Source organism: Lolium rigidum, chromosome 3, assembly GCF_022539505.1.
Source record: "Lolium rigidum isolate FL_2022 chromosome 3, APGP_CSIRO_Lrig_0.1, whole genome shotgun sequence".
In the NCBI taxonomy this organism is placed as follows: domain Eukaryota; kingdom Viridiplantae; phylum Streptophyta; class Magnoliopsida; order Poales; family Poaceae; genus Lolium; species Lolium rigidum.
The window spans coordinates 219863296-219886300 of NC_061510.1; positions in this window are offsets into that span (position 1 = coordinate 219863296).

Genomic DNA, 23005 nt, shown 5'->3' on the forward strand with positions numbered 1-23005 from the left:
TGGCAGGAGTTTATGTTCCAGCGCAAGGTTCACAAGCTGGTGGTTGTTGTGGAAAGAAATGAAATGCCCGCAGCTAGTTTCACAGCCGTTTCTGTTCGGCGCAGCAACTGTGTCGCACGGTCATTGACGCGGCAACTCTGGGCTAGGCGAGGGGCTATCTGGAGGTGGCAGAAGACCAAGTCCCAGGCTGGATGGCTCGCTCGCTACCCTGCAGTTGTAATTCTAGCTCTGTCTCCTACTCACTGATTCCAGTACTGTTTGCTGCTTGGAGCTCTGAGAATACGCCAACACATGTTGAGGTGGACGTTCTTAAGTTAAACCAGTGGACATGATCCGATGAGTTAAATTTTGTAAAGTTTAACATTGTATAAAAACAAATATATCACTCCATGCAATATCTAATGCATACATCATGGAAATATTATGTTTTAGGGTGGTTGTTGTATACTCCCACAAAAGGAAAACGTACCCTTATTCACAGACGGAGGGAGTACTCTGTTTGGAACTGCATAATTTTCTTTTGTTTATTGGGCTTAATTGATGGTCATGATTAAGGATTAATTTTCCATTATCGGATGTCCCGATGTGTATGAAATCATGCTTGTAGTTTGTACTGATATCAAGAGAAAGCTTTCTGTTAGACTAGTCACAATGGGAAGTATCATACACTAGTATCATGCACATGATACTAGTTTATGATACCACATCCACAATGCATAGTATCATAATATGGTATCATATTTATGTCATATTTAATGTTGTGTAGAATCTCAATGCAAATGTGTGTACATGATGTATTTTTCATGAAGTTTTCTAGATTTATGTGTCATGATACGGTATCGTATTATGATACGACTCTCATCTCTCACCTCTCACCTCATTAATTGATGTGACACATCAGATTTTTGCCAACATGGCATGCATGTACTACTTATGATACTCCCATTGGGGCTAGTCTTATGACTGTGTATTTCCATCTAGAATGAAAATCGGGATTTGCAACGGGAAATGCAAACGTTGCTGAAGTGAATCAAGTTGTTCCTTGGAATACACGAACTTATTCATTGTGCTGCCGGTCCCAAACTTGTCATTTTCTTCGTGTTGCATCGTGCAGACTCGGAACCTCAAGCTTTCCATTGGCAATAGTCTCTGATATATCTGCTACCACGATTTTTTTTTGGTTCCATGTGGAAGGTGTCTGCTGCACTATTATTATCTCATCGAATCAACGTCTCAAAACAGGCCCCTTTATTCCTCACAAGCGAAGACACTGAAGTACGTACTACCCCATTGGTAGGTGCACATTGAACTACATTTGAAGCTTTTGCTTACAAATATAAGGTGTGAGAACAGAAGAGCACTGCGATGAGTGGATAGTTCGTCAAGTCATGTACGCATATGTTTCTCAATGGATTTTGCTTTTCAATTGTCACTTGGGATGAGAGGCATCAGGAGGCCTAATGGCCGTGGATGGGGAGGACGGGACACTCCAGATATAGGTGGAGGTTGATAGTGGATCAGGAGCTGTGGGGGCGGGCGGTCGCGCTCGAATCTTAAAGGGCGGCGGGCACATAGGTCGAGGGTGGCGCGCGGGAGGGAAAAAGCATGTAGCGGTGTAGATGAGGCAACAAGGGGCTCGGGATAGCGCCATTTTACGAAGCAGAGGAAGCTCACGCGAAGTTTTCTGATTGCAAATCATTACAGAAAATATGCATCTGAGCTGCTATGCCACATCGTTGCACAACACATGGCAAACTAAAATGCTGCCAATCACTACCAGAATGAACTCCATGTTCATAGTACCTTCTTCCGCATTTACTTGTAACAAAATTATGATTTCAGGGCACTATGTAAGTGGGTCCACCAAATACAGGCGAAAGTTCCCAGGAGGCGATCACCGAGGCAATCGTGGTTGGGCTAGGGTTTTCTCCTTGAGGGTGGTGTCTTCGACGGCGGTTCCGATCTTGACTGCAAGATCTGATCCGTGCGACGGTGCGAAAGGCTCTCTGGTTTCGGCTGGTTCGGGGAGAAGAAGGTTTCACTAGTAGGAAAATCCTTATATGCAAAGCTTAGTTCTGTGGCGCACCACTGAAAATGCGCCACAGAATGTTATTTTGTGGCGCACCATGCTAGGTGCGCCACAGAAATAGCTTAATTTTGTGGCGCACTGCTGTACATTGCGCCACAGAAATTGTATGGGGCCCACATCCTGCCACCACCAATTATTAGTGTAGGTATTTCTGTGGCGCACATGGCGTGTTGCGCCAAAGAAATAACTCTTTCTGTGGCGCACGTGCTTCGGTGCGCCACAGAAGTAGTTGATTCTGTAGCGCACTTGCTCGGGTGCGCCACAGAATTAAGGTAACTTATATCATCTCGCCCGTGCCCTCCCCCGCCTGTTCACCTCTCCCCTCCCCTCTCCCCTCCCCTCTCCCCTCTCCCCTCTCCCCTCTCCTCCGATCCGCCGCGCGCCGCCATGGTCGTCGCCATCACCGTCGCCGCCGCCTTCCTCCGCGAGGGCCGCATGCCGCCACGGTCCTCCCATCCTCGCCACCTGCAGCACAAGCTGCCGCTACGGCGAGGAGGGGCCGCCGTGAGGAGGGGCCGCCGTCGCGTGAAGGTGGAGGAGCCGCCGCGTCCTCCTCCTCCTCCACCGCTGCCGTCGTTGTCAACCTCCTCCTCCACCCCTGTCGTCGGTGAACTCTCTCCCTCCCCTCCCCTCCCCTCCCTCTTCCTCTCCCGCGCGAGCACAAAGTGCTCGACGAAATGCTTGTGTGCTGCTCTGGTTGTGCTGCTGTTGTTGTTGATGTTCTAGCTGCCGTTGCTCGTTGATGTGCTACTCGGATGCAATCTATCTATCTATCCTAGCTTGATGTCATTGTTGCTGCAGCTAGATGCATGCTCTGGTTGTGCTGCTGTTGCTGTTGATGTACTGGCTGCTGTTGCTGTTGATCTATCTATCCTAGCTTGTTGTCATTGTTGCTGCAGCTAGATGCATGCTCTTGCAGCTTCTCACCATTCCTGGTGAACTATACTATTGCTATTGCTTGTGTGTCCATGCTCTAAATGGTCAAATGATCATCATGTGCTAGTGATTTACTTACCGGCTCATTGCTCATGGTTGATGTACCTCAGTAGTGGTTCTGGATGCATTGCTGCTGTTGCTCTGGATGCATTGCTGCTGTTGCTCTGGATGCATTGCCCCTAATTTTTATTGATGAACCATGTGATGGTAATGATTCAATTTAATTCAATGATGTTAATTTGATTTCCATCCTTTGTTGGAAATAAATCCATGTCTGAACCTGTACAAGGTAATGAAGACTTGCTCACTTGGTATTGCTTGCTAGTTGGACATTTGGTTGGTTTTGATGCTACTTGGTTCATTTAAATGCATTAAATGCTACTATGGTATGCTACTCGTGGTATCCTTGTGAAGAAAATGATGGATTCTTGTGAGCTTATGGTATGCTACTATGCTACTGTGGTATCCTTGTGAACATTTACTTGATGGATTGTTGTGAGCTTATGGTATGCTACTATGCTTACTGGATCATGTGCATATAGTTCCCTAAAAAGAAAGAAGCTCCCTGGCCAGATGCTTGATGTCTTGGCTTAGCCAATGATGCAAAGGCTGAGGCAAAAACTTGGATAAGAACAGATACTAAAATAGAGATATTCACATTAGGGAATCATGTAAATGAATGCCATCTGTGGTATCCTTTGAAGAAAATGGGAAGTTTCGATGGTTTAAAAGACTAGGTGATGCTAGGTTATTAAGTTGGTTGTCAAGGTTGGTTTTATCTCGGTTAACTTGGATAGGCTATGTGTTCTTGCTTACTTATGCATATCCATCTCTACTGGATTGACTAGCTCAGGCTTGGCCTCTCTCTTGCCGAGCATCACTTGGTTACTACCAAGTGATGAATAATCCCTTATGGTACCCCAGCTTTGTTTTGAACTCAACTGAGTAATGATAAATTTCTATTTCTTGTTGGCTTTGATGAAAATAGAGATATCCACAGTAGGGGATCATGTAAATGAATGCCACTGTGGTATCCTTTGAAGAAAAAGGACTCGTTTCGATGGTTTTAAAAGGCTAGGTGGTGCTAGGTGATTCGATTGGCTACCAAGACTTGTCTCATCCGGTTAGCTGGGATATGCTATGTGTTGTTGCTTGTTTAGGCATATCTATCACTTACTTGGATTTACTCGGTTCTTGATTGGCCTCTCTTTTGCCGAGCATCACTTGGTCTATATACCAAGTGATGAATAATCCCTTTGGAGCATCTTCTCCATGCATTCTATGTGTGTTTGAGCATCTTGACTTATGTCACCATGGTTGCTGGTTTGTTGGTGTTTTTGTACTTGCCGATGATTAGATGGTTGGTCGATCACTCGTACACTCGGGGGTGGAGCAAGTGGGCCTGGTATGATGGCACAAGTATCAATATTTTGTGCATCCTACCTGGCCTCGCTTACTCCATCCCTGGATGTTAATATTTGTTTCGCCCAACAAAGTATGAGGCATTCCATTTAGTTCATACTAGCTACTTCTTAATTGCATTGGCCTTTCTTCCATTTAGTGCCGATGATTAAATTGTTTGGTCACTTGTACACTCTGGGGTGGGGCCAGTGAGCCTGGTGCGATGGCACAAATATCAATCTCACTACAACAATACAGAGATTTGGTAACACATATCTGTAACACAAGAAAAATTGTGTTACTCCATAAAATTCCAGTAACACACCAATTGTGTCCACCACGAATTTGTAACACAAATTATGGGAGATGCGAAGAGTGTTACAAAGTTGTAACACATGATTGAGGGTGTTACAATGTAGTAACACATAATTTCCAAAAATTGTAATTGTGTTACTAGCTTGTAACATATCTCGAGAGAGAGAGCGCTACCGTTGTACGCGCTAATGAATAAATCGGAAAAATTCGAGTGGAACGAGGAAGCCGACAGAGCCTTTGAAGATCACAAGTGCGTGCTCTCAACACCACCCCGTCCTGGTAGCACCCAATGAAAAAGAACCACTTCTGATGTACATCGCCACAACCAACTAGGTGGTCAGTACTGTCCTCGTATGCCGAGGCCACACCTCATCCTTGGAGCGACACGGCTTGTCCCATGGGACGAGGAACTTGACGCCAAAGGCGCGTTCCCCCAAATCCCAAAGGAAGGCCCGTCGCAGGGGCACCCAGAGTCGTGATCACGGTAGGGGGAGCATCATACCAGCCATTGCGTGGGTGGGAAGGGAATCCAAAACGATGTTGACGAGAAAAGGCGTCCGACTAGGGAGAGAAGGAGAGCTTTCCACCCGAATAGATACATATCGACCTTGGCGATGAGGGGGGAGAAGTGTCGAGGCATACTGGAGGACGAGCGGCGGAAGCCCGTCCACCAGGGGGTGCCGCAGCTCACCATCCTTCTTGACAAGTTGCTGAAGAATGTCCGCGACCAGCAGGAAGAGGTATGGGGAGAGGGGGTCGCCTTGCCACAACCCTGGAATCATGACGAAAAGCAGCCTCGACCTCACATGATTCCTCAAGCAAATCCATCAGATCGACAATGAATTTACAATCTTTATCATACCTAGGGATGTATTTGTGGATTTTCTTCCAGGTTTTAGCAACAAACTGAAACATATTGACCGAGCTGCGATGGTGCCGGCAGCATCTCGTCGTAGAAAATTCTTAAATTAATAATCTTAGTTACTACCATCTTCCATGCAGAAAGTTAAATTTACTTGAAAATTAAATGTTTGTGAAGAAAATTCTTCTATCTCGCTATTCGACAGATGAATTTTTTTCACTGTATGTACTATATCTTTCTAAAAATGCTTATATTGTAAAACAAGGTAATATGCTTTATCTGATGGATGGAATTTTCCTTCTACTTATAGCCTGAAAGCAAAACAAATTATGGGCGGGCAATAAAATTGGCGCTAATACAAAACTTTGCCAGCTGACTCCTTCTGCGGAGCAACAAAATTGGCGCTGATGTAAATTTTGCCGCTGACGCGCGGTAATGCAAAAAATTCCCTCCAATTATCTTAACAAAAATCCCGGATTTATATCCCACCTCGGCCTCGCCGCCATTGACATAGCCGCGCCGCCCTCCATTCCACATCTTTAGATGTCGTTCTTGACCTCCTGTCCTTTCCACTGTCTCCCCAGATCACTCAACACGCAAATCAATTGGAGCGCATCTGTCTCGGCCTTGTTCACGGCCGCCGGCCAGAGCGCAAAGTTGCACGGCTGCATCTCGCGGGGAAATACGGAGGTAGTGTACTTCGCGGATTCACCTCCAGATCTCAAGACCCCCAAATCCCTCATCGGTGGCAATTCCCAGGTGAAGGTACTGCGTAATCTCAATAATACATGTGAATGCCTCTCCTTTTCTCCTTTGTTTAGAAATGGATTTCAGAATGGACAGATTGAATAGCCTATCGTGGACGAAGGTGGAGTCCTAGGGAAGTTTCTCTGCACAATATCTAGACTTGGGGTCTATTCCCACTTGATAAAAAGGATTGGCATAATGTCAAGAAGGATGGTGGAGCTGACACAATACTTCAGTGTGTACAGGTATTCTAAGATAACACAAGAAGAAAAATAGTTATTTTATCTACCAGATTATTTTACTTCCATATATGTGCTCTACTGTTAATAGTATGGTGGCCTAGCTGATTGCATTTATTCATTATTTCATAAAATTCGAAAAAGTTCTTGTATCCTGCTAAATGTGATAAGTGGATATTAGAAACTATCATACGATATTGGAGAAAATTCAAGGTTGGTCTTAAGAAAGAATTCTTTAATGCAAAGAACAAAAAAAGCTATGTGGACAGTAACCAATGGTGTGAACTTGTCAACTATTGGAAGTCCAAAGAAGGAAGGGTAAGCTTTCTGCCGTTTTTTATTGTACTGTGTGCTGATGTTAAGTATTGGATTGGCATAATGTTTTTAAGTAACAGGCAGCGAGTGAGAAGAATAAAATTAGCCGTGCATATATGAAAACATCGCATACAACTGGTACAAAGAGTTATGCTCGTTGGGCTGAGGACCTTGTGAGTATTCTTTTTTGACATCTCATACAGCTGGGACAATGCCTTGCCAATTACATCTAAGTGACACACTACTTACACGTTAAATTCAAGAAAATATACTGAGCCATGATCACTCTGCTAAACTTTTTGTATCCATGTATATTAGTTAGATTTTGAACATATGGCAGATCGCAGTGATTCTTCTCAATTGAACAACTTATATTCTATCCCTTTAATAATATAATAGTTTCCCTTTAACAATGATAGTAATTCAAAAACATTGGTTGGTGCTGTTGAGCTGAACCGACAATTTACACAAGTGCAAGTTGATGAACCTATTGGGAAAGATGAGCACTTGGTAAGGGAAAAGGAGAACTGTGTGACACTTAGTGATGAGTTTGCCTCTGGAGTAACAATTGCTTTGCCTTCAACATGTGTATGTTCCGTCTTGAGTGTTATTAATTTAATATTTTTATATATTTAAGTTCATATGTAATTGTAATTTTCTTTTCAGATTGAGAAAATCAGCGGTTGAGACTTGAGAGTTGATATTCAATGATTTGTATAAAAATGGAGAGAAGATGAAAAATATGAAGGATTGCTATGAGAAAGATCAAGGGTGGATTTGAGCAACCATGATTGGTGTTTTTTGCATAGTCACAATGTATTTCTCGTATTATGGTTAGCTTAATATGTTGAGAAATGTAAAGTTTTCTAAAATACCTATCATCTCTATGTTCATTGTTATGAATGCTATGAAGTGACCTGAAACTCATTGGTTTTATATTCATAATACAGTTCATATGCACGTGTCGCTCATTGTAGCTATGGTCCTTTTGTTATTACATATGGCATATGCTTGCCATTTTCACATACAAGTTTAAATAAATAATTTATTAATAAAATATGAAAGAAAGGAATTCTAAATAAGCACCATTTGAATGCATAATAAACATTGTTACTAATCGTGAGGTGTTACTAAAACTAGATAAACATGTTGCTAAGTATGGAACCAACAAGAATAGCTATGTTACAATATGTAGAAAAACATGTTACTATTAATAGTGAAAAATGTTACAAACTGTGTTACTGAGGCCTATAGGGCTCGTATCTTGAATAATTGTGTTACATTAGTTCGTAATATGTGTTACCAACTGTGTTGCTACAATAAGAAAAACATGTTACTAAGCGTGTTACTACATTCATAAAAAGATGTTACTATGACTTACGGTAACACATATGGCTTGTGTTACTACGAATACGCTTGTAACACATTTATGTGCTTATAGGAACAACTTTTTATGTGCTACAAAGATAACACCTAGTAACACGACATATAAGAACACATAAAAAAGGTGTTACTGGGACAGCCGGTAACACATTTTCTAAGCTATAGTAGCACATGAGTGTGTTACTAGATCTCTGTCATGGTGTAGTCTCTTGTGCATCCTACCTGGCCTCACTGATCCCATCCCGGAATGTTAATATTTCTTTCGACCAACAAAGTATGAGGCATATGATATCTAGTTGAGATACCACTTGGATCTTTCTTCCATTTTAGTGCCGATGATTAGAATGTTTGGTCACCTATACGCCGCAATATACTTTGTAGACGGGCCCCCTTTCCCCGGCCGCCGTTCCGTGAACGAGTCTTTGACGAGACAACAACGCCGACCTGCCTCTCCGGCGCATCACCACTTTTCTTCTCTCGCCGTCCGATGCACGTGAACGAGTCCTTAATGCAAAGACGGTGCTGGCCTCCCTAGCATCATGCCGACCCTGTTGCCGCGTTTCAGGCCGTGTCTCACGCGCCCTGCACTCTTCGCCTTTTGCCCGGTGAACGAATAGACCAATCGTTGGAATAAGGAAGCCGATGACGGCCGATCGCAATTTAATCTTGCGACCGGCCGTCATCGGTTTCCTTATTCCAACGATCGATCTATTGGTTCACCGAGCAAAAGGCGATGCAGGCGGCGCGGCACGGCTCGAAGCGCGGCAACACGGCCCGGCATAATTCAGGGCAGGCCGGCACGGTCTTTGCATCAAGGACTCGTTCAGCCGGACGACGAGGGACTGTCGTGGTTCTGCGCCGGAGAGGCGAGATCGGCGTCGTTGTGTCGTCAAGCACCCGTTCACGGAACGGCGACCGGGGAAAGGGGGCCCTTCGCAAAGTATACTGCGGTGCATACTGCAACTATGGTTTCTGACCATAGTATTTGTGTTGACCAACAATGTATGAGGCACTTATTCCATTTTGTCATTCCATTTGCTTTGAGATTTTCAAAATGCCGATGATTAAAATGTTTGGTCAACGTACACTCGGGGGCGGCGTAAGTGAGCCTGGTAAGATAGCACAAATATCAATCTCTTGTGCATCGGACTTGGTCTCACTTACGCCGTCCCTGAATGTTAATATTTGTGTTGACCAACAATGTATGAGGCATTTATTCCATTTCTCTTGTGCATCGGACTTGTTGGTCTCTCTTTCTTCCATTTTCATCATAGTAGGAACTCGGATGAAGGACCCCGATGCAAGCGAGCCTGGTGGGTAGAGATGAGGGAGCAAAGGAGGAACCGGATGAAGACTACTTTGTATCTCGAAATTGTGAATTTTGTATGAATTAAGAGTTGTATGCAAAACATTTGACACTTGCCACTATATATGTATCTCGATCGGGCTCTAAGTAATGTGATGATGATGTCTATGTTATATCTCGTGCAATGTACATGATATTTATATTATATCTGAATGTTGCTGTATATAACTCGTATATCTGTATATTGCTGTCTATAAACCGCATGTGTATAGCAGGCAGCACAAAATCGTGTATAATACAAGCAAATTCCGTGGCGCACCGAAAACCAATTCCGTGGCGCACGCTTTTCCGTGGCGCACCTAAGAACACGTGCGCCACGTAAACCTTAATTCCGTGGCGCATGGGCAGGTGCGCCACAGAAACCTTATTTTTGTGGCGACGTTTCTGTGGCGCACCTCCCATGCGCCATAGAAGCCATTTTTGGTGCGCCACTGATGAGGCTTTTCCTACTAGTGTTTTCTGCCATGTCGTCGTGATCCCGCTCGGGTCCGATTGGTGGTGGTTCGTCTAGGACGCCCTGGTGCTCGCCTTCCAAGAAGTGGGCGATGATCTGGCAGCTGGTTTTTCGGCGAAGATGGGCAACCTGCTGTTGACTGAGAAAGAGGCCACTGGGCTGGTCATCGGCGGCGTGAGTTCGTCGGAGGCACCGCGTCCTTAGTGGGCGGTGGTGGGAAAGGTTTGTTCCTCAAGGAAGCTAGTGATGGGGGCCCTAGAAAGGGCGATGGATCGGGCGTGGGGTCTTCACCGGCCAGCGCAGTTTAGGGACAATGGCAACACCAGATTTGTGGTGAGATTCTCCTTTAGAAGGGGATATGAAGCATGCAATGAACAATGGCCCTTGGCAGTTTGACTTCGCTGATGTTTTGCTGAAGAATTACGCCGAATTGGTGAGACCATCTGATATGGTCTTTGACACGATGGATGTCTGGATACGGGTGCTAGACCTTCCCACGGACATGATGAACAGATTGTATGGTAAACTCATTGGGAATTGGGTTGGGAAGTATATTTCCGTAGAGGTTGATCAGGATCGTATTGCATGGGGTAAAGAACTGCGGATTAGGGTGGCAGTAAGAGTGGATCAGCCACTTCCTCGAGGTGTGAGCATGAAGGAAAAGGAAGAAGACGAAGAATGCACCTGGTTCGATCTGAAGTATGAGAGGATTCCCCACTTCTGTTTTGACTGTGCATTGTCTACCCAGAAGAGGGATGTGCTGCAGAGAAATCGGAGTGGAAACAGTGGGGCGAGTGGCTCAGGGCTTCACCATGAAAAAATCAAAAATAGCCGGCACCTGCCCGTCCGTCGGTCTCATCTGGAAGCTATGGAAACTACTCAATGGGGTTAGATTCGCGTGGGTGGGGTGGTGTCACCATCAGAGACATCCCTACAAGGCGGAACCTGATGAGAGATGATACTTTCTCGAGTTCATCCCGCACTGGTGGGTATGAATCGACCCATGAAAATATGAAGGCTTTGAGTAATGACAAGCAGGGTGTTGTCCTGTCCGAAGAGCAGCTACGGGGCAAATCATCTTTGGTGGAAGGAGAGAGGAGCTCGAAACAAGGTACCTTCACGAGATGCTCCAAGAGTAACCCGGAGGCATAGGTGCCTGACCCCATTCGTGTACCACGGGGTGTGGGGAGTAGGAAGCGAGGCTCTAAACAAGTTTGGGTGCCTATCCCCGTTCAGGTGGTAGGGAAAGACGGGAGGACAAAGGATGGCAAGCGCCAGCGTAAGAATTCTGTGCTTGATAGAATGGGAGTGGAAAATGGTGTTAAGGAGGGACAGGTAGGCACGGAGTCGGTCTTTGATAGACTGGAGGAGCCTGCGGTGGGAAGTGGAGAGGGACAAAAAAGCCCGATGTTTCAAAGACTAGAGATCCCAACGGCGGACCCTGCGACGCAGGGCCGCCGGGAGCAATGAATCTCCTCGGCCTCAACTGCCGCAGGTTGGGATTGGACGCGGTAGTAGGCGAAATAAGAGACCTTGTGAGGACTTACAATCCAGTGGTGGTGTTTCTGTCTGAGACTAAGAATAATTCTAAGGCAATGGACATGTTGAAGTGGAGTCTGGGTTTCAGGAATGGGGTGGCGGTTGACTATGTTGGGAGGAGTGGTGGCCTGGCACTTTGGTGGAAGGACGAGGTGGAGGTGTTTGTACGTCCTTGGTGTCAATCCTACATTGATGCAAAGATCTCTTATGCAGGCAAGACTTGGAGGTTTAGCGGTGTGTACAGGGAACCGAGAGTGGATCAGAGACACAGAATGTGGGATAAGCTAAGATATCTCCGCGCCCAAGATGACCTACCTTGGTTATGTGCGGGAGATTTCAACGAAGTGCTCTCTCAGGATGAACAGCTGGGCGGAAATCCAAGAAGCGAGACACATATTGATGCTTTTCGTGACTGCTTAATGGATTGTGGGCTCTCGGATCTAGGGTACTCGGGGTACAAGTACACTTGGAGTAACAGAAGGGAAGGGGAGGACAATATTCAGGTCAGATTGGACAAGGGACGGTGACAACGTCATTCGTCTCTCTATATCCATTTTCCCATGTCGAGCATGTTGCGACGGAGGAGTCTGATCACTCGGCCCTAGTCATCAGGGTGGTTGATTCTCCGCCAGGAGGACAACGACAAACTAGTAGAGGCTTTTTTAATGAAGAAATGTGGACCAACCATGAGGACTATGAAAGGATGATCAAAGGAGCGTGAGATGATAGACAACAGCGAGGTCCATGCATACAGGGGTTTTGGAGACAACTCCAACACATGTCAAAAGAGATGCAGAGATGGAGCATCCATACCTTTGGCTCTGTAAGGGCGGAAATAAAATCCCTCCGGGGTAAGCTGGATGATGCTAGGATGGCAGCTTTGGTCTCGGATTCCTCACAGGAGGTCCGAGAGATTGAGGAAAAAACTGCATAATATTTTTGAGAGAGAGGAGATTATGTATCGGCAACGATTCTAGACAGGAGTGGCTTAAGGCGGGCGATCGGAATACAAAGAACTTCCAGAATCGTGCTTCGCATAGAAGGAGGAAGAACACTGTGAAAGGACTACGCCGTGAGGATGGGTCACTATGTAACACAAATGAAGGGATGAGGGATATGGCCCTGGATTTTTATCAGAACTTGTATTCCTCTGAAGGGTCAGATCAGGCGGACCGGGTCCTTCCTCTTATTGATTCTGTCATCTCGGAGGAGATGAACTCAAAACTCACTGGAGTTTTCTCGGATAAGTAAATTGAAGAAGCTCTGTTTCAAATGGGGCCGACGAAAGCCCCTAGGCCGGATGGACTGCATGCCTTGTTTTATCAATGACACTGGTCATTGCTAGTCCTCGGTGTGCGGTGCGGTAAGAGATTTCCTGGAGGGCAGGGGAAGTGCGGAGGGTTTCAACGACACTATCCTGGTTTTGATCCCAAAAGTTAATCATCCATAGTTGCTTTCACAATTCCGGCCTATTAACCTATGCAATGTCCTATATAAGATTGCATCCAAGGTGGTCGCGAATAGGCTAAACAGAATCCTCCCAATTCTGATCTCGGAGGAAGAGAGCGCGTTTGTGCCTAGACGGTTGATCACAGATAATGTGCTGATAGCTTATGAATGTGTTCATGCCATTCGAAAGAGGAAGAGGAAGAAACCATTATGTGTGGTGAAATTAGATATGATTAAGGCGTATGACCGAGTGGAGTGAAGTTTTCTTGAAGATATGATGAGGAGAATGGGTTTTAGCTAGCCTTGGATACATATGATCATGAGGTGTGTCAGTACGGCTCATTTCTCAGTGAAGCTGAATGGAGGGCTCTCAGAACACTTCTTGCCATCCCAAGGTCTTAGGCAGGGGGACCCCTTGTCCCCTTACCTATTCTAATTTTGTGTTGAGGGTTTCTCGGCGCTGTTATGACAGGCACAGGTGGAGCAGAAGATTGAGGGAGTGGGTTTTGGGTGGGAGAGCCCTACTATTACGCACCTCCTCTTTGCAGACGATAGCATTGTCTTTCTGGAAGCTAGTGTGGACAACCTCTCGGCCCTTCAGAGTATTCTGCAAACCTATGAAGCAAGTTTGGGGCAACGAGCAAATCTCCAAAAGTCTTTCCATCTTCTTTGGTAAGGGGTGTCCAGAACCGCTGAAAGAAATCATCAATATCCCTGGTGAAGCCTTATGTGAGAAGTATTTGGGCCTCCCAACGGTAGTGGGGCGATCCAAAGATGGGGTGTTCAAATATGTGACAGACAGATCATGGGATAAGGTGAAGGGCTGGAAGGGACAAGGCATGTCGATGGAAGGCAAGGAAACTCTGATCATGTCCGTACTCCAGGCGGTTCCAACTTTTCCGATGGTTGCTTTCGGTTATCAAAGAAGATATGTGGCTCCCTACGTTCAATTGCATCAAGATTTTGGTCGGGGGTGGCGGAGGGCAAACGGAAAGCGCATTGGATCAGTTGGAATAAGATGAGTAAATCAAAGAGGAAAGGGGGCATGGGGTTTCGGAACTTTGAGGCGTTCAACCAGGCTCTGCTTGCGAAGCAAGCCTGGAGGATGTTTACCAACCCAAGCTTCCTGTGTGCTAGGGTCCTGCGTGCCCGCTACTGCAAGAAGGAAGGGGTACTGATGGCGCTTCATTTACATGGTGGAGCATTTTGCATGGGAGAGATCTCCTAAAGGAAGGTATAGTTTGTCGCATTGGAGATGGAAAATCTATCAAAGTATGGGGGATAATTGGATTCCGCGGTCACGTTTGATGAGGCCACTGAGCCAAAAATCTGACCAAGAAGTCTCAAAGGTGGAGGAGCTGCTGCTCCCGGATGGAGGTTGGGATGTGGCGAAATTGAACAATCTGTTCTTTGATAGTGATGTGGCTGACATACATAAAATTCAAGTGGGTCGTGCTGGCACTAGCGATTATGTTGCATGGAATTACACCAAAAATGGATTTTTTTTGGTTAAGTCAGCGTATCACCTCAACTAGCAGATTCAGGAGATTCGTGGAGGGAGGCCGAGCTCCTCGAGATCTTGCGATGAGCATCGCGAGTGGCTAGCTCTCTGGAGTGCTGAGGTACCGGGCAAAGCAAAAACTCATACATGGAGGCTGATCAAGAACGGCCTAGCAGTGGGCGAGGAGCTGGGTAGACGACACATAAAATATGGGGTCGTTTGTGTGGCGTGCGGCCGCGAGGAGTCCCTGCTCCACAGATTCTGGAACTGTCCTCACTCGGTGGGCGTTTGGGATCACGTCCTTCAGCTAACATGCTTCCTTCTGGCCAACCCACACAGGCGTGTCAGGAGCTCGAGCAATCTCCAGGGTTGGCTACTGGATTGGCTCAGCGGTTTAAAGGAAAAGGAGCTGGCGATTGGGATCATGGCGATCTACCAGATTTGTTTGGCAAGGAATGAGGCCAGGGAAGACGCCAAGATCGAAGATCCGCATACTATTGCCCGCCGTTCGCTTCACTTGGTGGACGAGTGGGCAGATAGCAGAGCAGTCACATTGTCTGAGGCGCTGAGGGTGTCCGAGTCTTGGCTCCCACCAGCTGCGGGTTGCACAAGGCAAATGCGGATGGAGCGTTCTTGATGGTGACATGAACTGGAGGGTGCGGTGCGGTTATCCGAGACCACCATGGCGGCTTCCAAGCTGCAGCATGCCGTTTTTTACCGGCTGTTTCTGATCCGGAGGGGGACGAACTCTTGGCGTGTAAGCTGGTGTTGGAACTTGCAAGGGACAAAGGGGTTGAGAGAATTAACCTTGAATCATATTATCTTATTGCAATATCGAAGCTTCGAAGCAACGACCTGGACCGTTCGGTGCACGGGCATCTCGTCGACCAGATCAAGGATCTGCTGAAGAGCTTCGTGGAGTTTTCAGTTTCATCATGTTCGTAAACCGTGTAACATCATAGCGCATTGTCTAACGCAAGTAGGCTGCATTAATAATGTGTGTAACATCTGGTTGGAGCATCCACGAGAGATGATTTTGAACTTGTTAGCACCAGAGGGTGCTGGTCCGGTTAAATATAAATGCAGCGAAGCGTTTCTCAAAAAAAAAAAATTATGATTCGGGATTACGGTTCATCTAAGCTTTGACACTGAAAGTTCTTTAATTGATCATCTACCTTGCACTATACATATTTTGGCGAAAGAGCAAAGGGGGACTTCTGCAGGATCATTTCCATCATCGATTTTGCTTTTGGTGTTGCAAACTGGCCGATGCATAACCTTGGCCTTAATGAGAAATCCCATATGAGCATGTGGAATCTTTGCTGCTTTTGCAATCGCATTCCCAACCTTATTGTATCAAACTCATTTTCTTCTCGTCTCCGCGCAGCATTGGAATTGGAATAACAACTTTATTGCCCTTAGGTGAGTTGAGACTTGGTTTTGAGTAAAGTTCACCATAAACCTTAAACTTATAGATGTTAGCTAAATCGAACCCTAGATTTTAAATCCTGGAAATGACAATTTGAACTCAGTATTGTAACCCTATACCTTTTTGTGCACCCGGAAAGCAACGATTTTGGCCAGAATTACAGGCTGCTCTCACTGACCTCTGATCCCATAGACCCAGATGTTATATTCGTCCCTCACCCCCGACCTATGTCTTACTCTTGATTTATCTTGTACTTATTTCTTATACCAAGCACCTTAGCCCGACGTGCTCTAGCAATCACCATGTTGTAACCGAGCTAAGCAAAGAAATCATGTTGCATGTGTGTTTGCTGCCCAGTCAAGGACGCCCTACGAGGCAAGTTTCGGTGACGAGGACACAACCTACGGTTGTTTTACCGGGGAGGGTGGACTATCACATATTTTTAAAACTAATTGACTTCAAGGCATTTAATCTTGCGGTCAGCAGTTATTTGGGGCTCCCATGCCGCCAGGCGACGTGCTTGTCGTCGTCGGGAGGATAAATGCTTTGATCCCATGCATGGGAGATTTTGTGCATTGTTGTGCAGTAAATTTCCTACTTTATAATCCGTGTCATTGTTCTGCCAAGTTTCATTGTTTCAGTTTGCGTTAACGGATTGCGACACAATGACGCTAGATGAAATTGACCACGAAAGGTCTCATGCACGGTAGAATCGCCGACCATGGTCGACGAGACCACTTGGAAGAGTGCGGAGCGGGGGACCAGCAGCCCTCGGCTTCTCGTAGCACTTAGGTGAGGCCATGTGGCTGAGGACGAAGCCTCGCGGCATGCTATGCACGCTTTGGCTGCTCATGGCGCTCTAGCGAGGCCACATGGGAGAGAGCGGTGTGTCTCGGCACTCTACACGCCTCGGCTCTTCACGACGCCCCACCGCGTGCTGATGCTCAACCTCTCCTATCCTAGCGCGGGACAAAGCTAGTCAAAGTAAAAAGTACAATGGAGTCGGCTCTATATTATCATTAATTTACTCGTGTCATCTTATGCAAAATAGTAATTAGTGAAGAGCTTTCTAACCTTCTTTGGGGTCAGTTGACCCAATGCTAACATGGCAGCTTCGTCCCTAGCCTAAGTTGTTGTTGCTTGTGAATCTTGCAAGCGCTCGTCGAAGTGCTCTACTGGGGTCGGATGACTCTACCCGTTCTCGTCGGCCCACAACCGAGTATTACTTTCAATACCCATCCTTCTGTCATCACTCTTTCATGTTCGTTTCTTCCACCTTAAATGTAACCCGCTAAGTTCTTGCCGTATTTTGCTCGGGGATTCAAGCAGGTCGCCCTTTAGTGAATGCCTTACCCACCTCAGTGAGGAGGGTGTCACTACCGAGTCATTCCTCAAATAAAGCTATTTTATTCTCACTCATAACTGAGCTGGCACATGAAGAGGTCGATACATCCATTTGGAGAAATTAGGATCGGAAGAATCAAATGTCACCATCGAGAGAATTATTGGGCTAGAACGAAGTGATGCGGGGTATTATAGGCCGAGAAGAGGAGAAATGGAGGGAACTCTTGGGCAGGAAAAATTGGCGGAAAGATCTTGGAAGGAAGACTTAGGATGGATGGAAATGAACAATCTTTACTATACATCTAAAATTAAGATGCATCGTACGCATCTTAAGTACAACTAAAATAATATATACCGCTACACTACATCGTAAATTAAGATAATCGCTATGCTACAATTGAAGTTAAGATACATCGCAAACATGACAGAAATCTATTGGTCATGAGTTCAGCGTGGCCATTTTCTAGTCTTGTCAGCATGTCGTTTCGCTGCCTTTTTTGAGCATCCCTTTCTCTATTTCTCAGCCCCTCCGCCTCACGGAACTCCTTGCGCACCCTTTCCTGCTCCTTCATGTGAATCTCACGTTCCTCGATTTGCTTTCCCCACTCATGAAGCCAATGATGTTGCTCATCTCAATGTTCTTTGAGCTCGCTTGGTCTCTCCCTCTCTCTCTCTCGTGCCATTTTTGACTGTGCAACAACCTCTTCTGCATGCTCCTCTGTGAAAAAGCTTTCCCATGAATGTCAATGCCTTTCTTCCATCTCAAGTAATGCCTTCTCTAGGTGCTCCCTGCGAGTCCAATGATACCACATGCAGATGGGCGGAGGAGACTTCAAGACAAATAAGAAAGTTAAATGAAAATAGTGACATAAATAATATGTGTATCCATCTTGCTTATAACATACTAGAGGTCTCGGGTACGACGAACTTGCCTGTGCATCATGATCATAGTTGGCACAAATAACTTCATGTCAAACTTATCTAAAAAATCCTCCACCTCCTTCATCCTCGCAAGATCGCCGCACCAACAACACTCCGCTCTCACCCCTGGGGGCAAGCTTGTGTCCTTCATCTTCGTCGGCCTAAAGTATTTTGTCTGAGCAAGGCACGCTCATGGTGGCAAAGGGTTGGCGGGAGGAAGAAGAGGGAGAGAAACACTGGTACATTAGAACAAATCAATTGCAGAAAAGGGTTGACGAGAGAGAGGGACATGAAAATAGGCGGGATTAAAAGGAGACCAGACGGGGGAGACAGACAAGTCGGGTTTTGTCAGCCTCACCAGCCTGTCAGGCTGGCCCCTCTATTGGGTTCAGCCAGCCCAACAAGCCCCTCTTGGGTTGGGCCAGCCCAACCAGGCCCAGTCGGGGTCAACCAACCCGACGTGTTGGGTGAGCCCACAAAATCTAGGCGGTCGGGCTGGGTTACTCTAGCCTGAAGTGTACTAGTTGGATTAGGCTAACCTGACACCACACTATTTTTGAAAATATTCAAAACACAATATTTGTGTAATTAAAGAAACAATTAGAAAACTTAGTGAAGATGTTTGTATAGTACTACTAGCACAAAACCCGTTCGTTTCTACGATGCCACGTTGAATTACTAAACACATACTTTTCTTGGTAACTATGAGGGCAATGACGAAAATTCTGCTGTTGCATCTAGTAGGAGAACAAATTACATAATACAGCACAAAAGCCCAAAACTTCCCCAATTTTGCATTGTAATTTCTTTCCGCCGGATCCTTCTTAATATGCATTGGACATTGGTGTAGCAAAAAACACCCCTTTTCCTCCTTCCTCCACGAACCTTATTAGCCTCAAATTACCTAAGTACAATTGGTGGTTGGCGCATAAAAAACATTCCTTTTCCTCCTTCCTCCGTGAACCTTAGCCTCAAATTACCAAGTCTACTGTATTTTTTCTAAGTCCCCTCCTTTTTCTCCCCAGAAATTCCGCACATTTTATCCTCAAATCTTGCTACCAGGGAGTTGGCTTGTTCCTGCCACTTCATCGGCTTCCATTCGCACCAGCAGCTGCCCCATATTGAATCGCCACTGCCCGAGCTAGCAGCACTATCAAGTATCAATCGATGGATCTCCTTGTTGCAGAGCAAGCTGCGCAAGGTACGGCGCCTCTCCACACCTCCTCCATGCACGTTGACTAGTACCGAAGCACTCTAGTGCACTTTGATCCTAATCTATACCATGACTGCGGATTGGTTTAAAACAACCGATGGGCCTAAACTGAAACAATACCGTGACGTACCACGGTCGCATCTGCGCTTTATTAGTGGGGAGACGAAGATTTGATGTACATGGACACCTGTGTTCTTTTTGTTTAAAAATTATGAAAATCCTATTTCTAAGTATTAAAAAGTTGTGATTATTTTTATGATGTAGCTAGTAATGTGCCTCACAAATATGCAAATTTTGAGCTTAAAAAACTGTGTAGTTTGAGCTACATAAAAATAATAAAAGTGTAGATCTGAGCATAGTGATTTCAAATCTCTAAAAAAAGGAAAGCTTTGTTATTTGTGTGTAGCTTAGAATATAAAATATTTGAAACTGAGATTTGAGATTTTGCACGTTAGTGGGATATATCATTAGCTACTTTTTGAATTTTATTTCATATTTTTTTGAACTTTACATATAAATTTTAAATTTTCTAATACGCCGAGAGCACGGGCGCTTGAGAGCTAAAATGACTTTCCGAAGACTAGATGTCCATATTAGTATATCTCGTCGTTTTAAAGTAGGTTTCCGTTATTCCCCTCTAGTGGAAGTAGTGAAGGACGTACTACTCCATTGGTAGGTGCACATTGAACTATTTTCAGATCATGTCCTACAAATATAGGGTGCGAGACCAGAAGAGTGATGCCATGAGTGGATAATTTGTCAAGCCTTGGCCTACAACTACAAGTATATATTTTGCTCAATGAATTTTGCTTTCCAATAGTGACTTGGGGATGAGAGACATCAGGAGACCTGATGGCCGTGGATGAGGAGGACCGGACGCTCCGGATGTAAGTGAAAGTTGATGGTGGGGTCAGACTGGTGGGGCTGTGCGATTGCACTAGAAACTTGAAGAGCGGCGGGTACATAGATCAAGGGTGGCGAGCGGGAGGGAGGGAGAGTGGAGGCCTCAGGATGGGTTAGCAGTTTGCACTATTTTAGAGAATGGAAAGTTTCCTCATTGCAAATCAGTCCATCCAATATGCACCTGAGCTGCTACACCACATCGTTGCAGAACACATGGACAACTAAAATGCTTCCAATCACTACGAGAATGGACTCGATGTTCCTCCTGCATTACTATTAGCGAAGGGGTACTTCTTCAAGATCATTCCATCAACGATTTTTCTTCCAGGATTGCGAACAAACGATGCTTAACCTTTGCCCTATGGATCAATCCCGTTGAACAATGTGGAATCTTTGCTGCTTTTGCAATTAATGGCATTACCAAACCTTATTAGATCAAACTCATTTTCTCCATGACTTCAGATCTTGTCTCCGAGCATCATTGGAATAAGATCGAATAACAACTTCACCCTTAGGTGACTGGAGACTTAGTTTTGAGTAAAGTTCATCATAAACCTTGAGCTTATAGAGGTTGGCAAAATCAAACCCTAAATTTTAAATCCGAGAAATGATGCTCTAAACTCGATCACTCCTGTAACCCTATGAATGTTTTGTGCACCGGGAAAGCAACGATGTCTCATCATTCATCGCCGACTTATATATTCCTCTTGATTTATCTTCTGCTTTGTTTCTTAGGGCATCTCCAACGAGTCGACGCAAACAGACGTGGAGCGATTGTTTGTGACCGCGCGGTTGAATCAGGCTCAGCGGCCCGACGTAAAGTGACCGGGTTGTCCGCGGAGACGCAAACACGGCCAAAATATGCGCATCGGATGCGTCTCCACGTGACCGCTCGTGTCTGGGCGGGCGTTTCGTCGGACCCAACTGGTAGCGACCCTGGCTCAATGCGTCATCTCATCGGTGCCAGTACTGGTGACGAGGCGTCGCTTCGGCAGTCTGCACCACGTTAATGGCGATGCCTCGCCTGCCGAGCGGCCGCAGCCCACCTATGCCAACGAAGTTAATGGCGATGACACGCGTGTCGCGCCCTCGGCCTCCGGCGTATATAAAGAGGGGTTCACGCTCGTCTGCCCCATCTCATCTCCTCCACACAAACCTTAGCCACAACACAACCTCCACCGCAGCGCCGCCTCGCACCTGTCCTCCACCTTTTCCATGAGCAGCGGCGGACGCGGTCAGGCTACTGCGCCTCCACCTCCGACTACGCCTCCACCGGCCGACAACTCCGACGAGGAGAACAAAGATAGCGCGGACAATGTCATCAACGCGGCCATGGACGTGAAGTTCATGAATGACGTAGAGCATGAAGCAGAGGAGGAGCGGGCGGCCCACGCGGCGTTCGACACGGAGCAGGAACGCTGCAGGGAGGCGGCGGCCGCAGAGGATGAGTCCAACGACGACAACTTTGAGTGTGACTGGAACGGGCCTGACCAGGAGGAGAAGGTGGCAGAGCAACGGGCTTTAGTCGAGTCCTTCGAGACGCTCAAGAAGGCCAAGGATGCCGCCAACAAGGCGATGCAGCATCGGCTACTGGAGGATGTGGCGGCCGCCGAGCACTGGCGACCGCATGATGGATGGAGCGGCGGGCGGCGAAGAAGCTAATGAGGAGCGAGGGAGGCAACGACGGGGTCGGGCCGTCAATCGCCCCGAGGGGTGACAAATAGTCCAGGGTCTTGTTCTTCCTTCTTGTTTTCCGTATACATTTTATGCATTTGAGCTATGAAAACCAATATTGGAAAAATAATATGGGTCAACCCGCCTGCCGGGAGCACATCCAGATGAAAAGAAACGCGGGGTAAAAACGGCCATTTTCGTATCCGTGATCTGACGTAAATGGATATACGCGACTATTTTAGACGTCCGAAATACATCGCTCCGCCATTATACCTAGCATCTAGCCTGCCATGCCCTGGCTATCCCCAGGCTGCCACCAACGGAACCGAATCTCTCATGTTGCACGTGTGCTGACGCGTGGGTGTCCACTCGCGGAGCTCCGGCGCATGCTGCTGCTTGCCGTCCTGTTCAACCTCTCCTATCCTAGCCCAGGACGAAGGCACGGAGCTAGGTAAAAAGCTCAACGGATTCAGCTCTCTAAGAGCATCTCCAGCCGCGTCCCCCAAAGGGATTTGAAGCGCGTCGGACAAAAAAAATCATTCCAGCCGCGTCCTCCAAAGCCCATTTTTGTTCGGCGCGCCCCGATACGGTGTCCGGCGCCCCGAGCCCGTCCCCGTCCCACAGAGGACGCACCGGGGACGCTGGACACAACGAAAAGCGAGGCGGGGAGTGGCGGGGCCGACTCGTCAGCGGCACAATAAATTTTTAACCTAACCGTCGCCTACCTCGCGACGGAAGTTATTGGCGGTGCAGTTCCCGCAGCGACGCAGCGACGGTGCAGTTCCCGCAGCGACGCAGCGACGGTGCAGTTCCCGCAGCGACGCAGCGACGCGTCCCGTCGCGCCTAGCTCTGCGTGCCGGCGTTAATGCGCGCCACCGCTCCCCCGCCTCCCTCTGGCCTGTAAAAGGGCCGCCTCTCATCGTC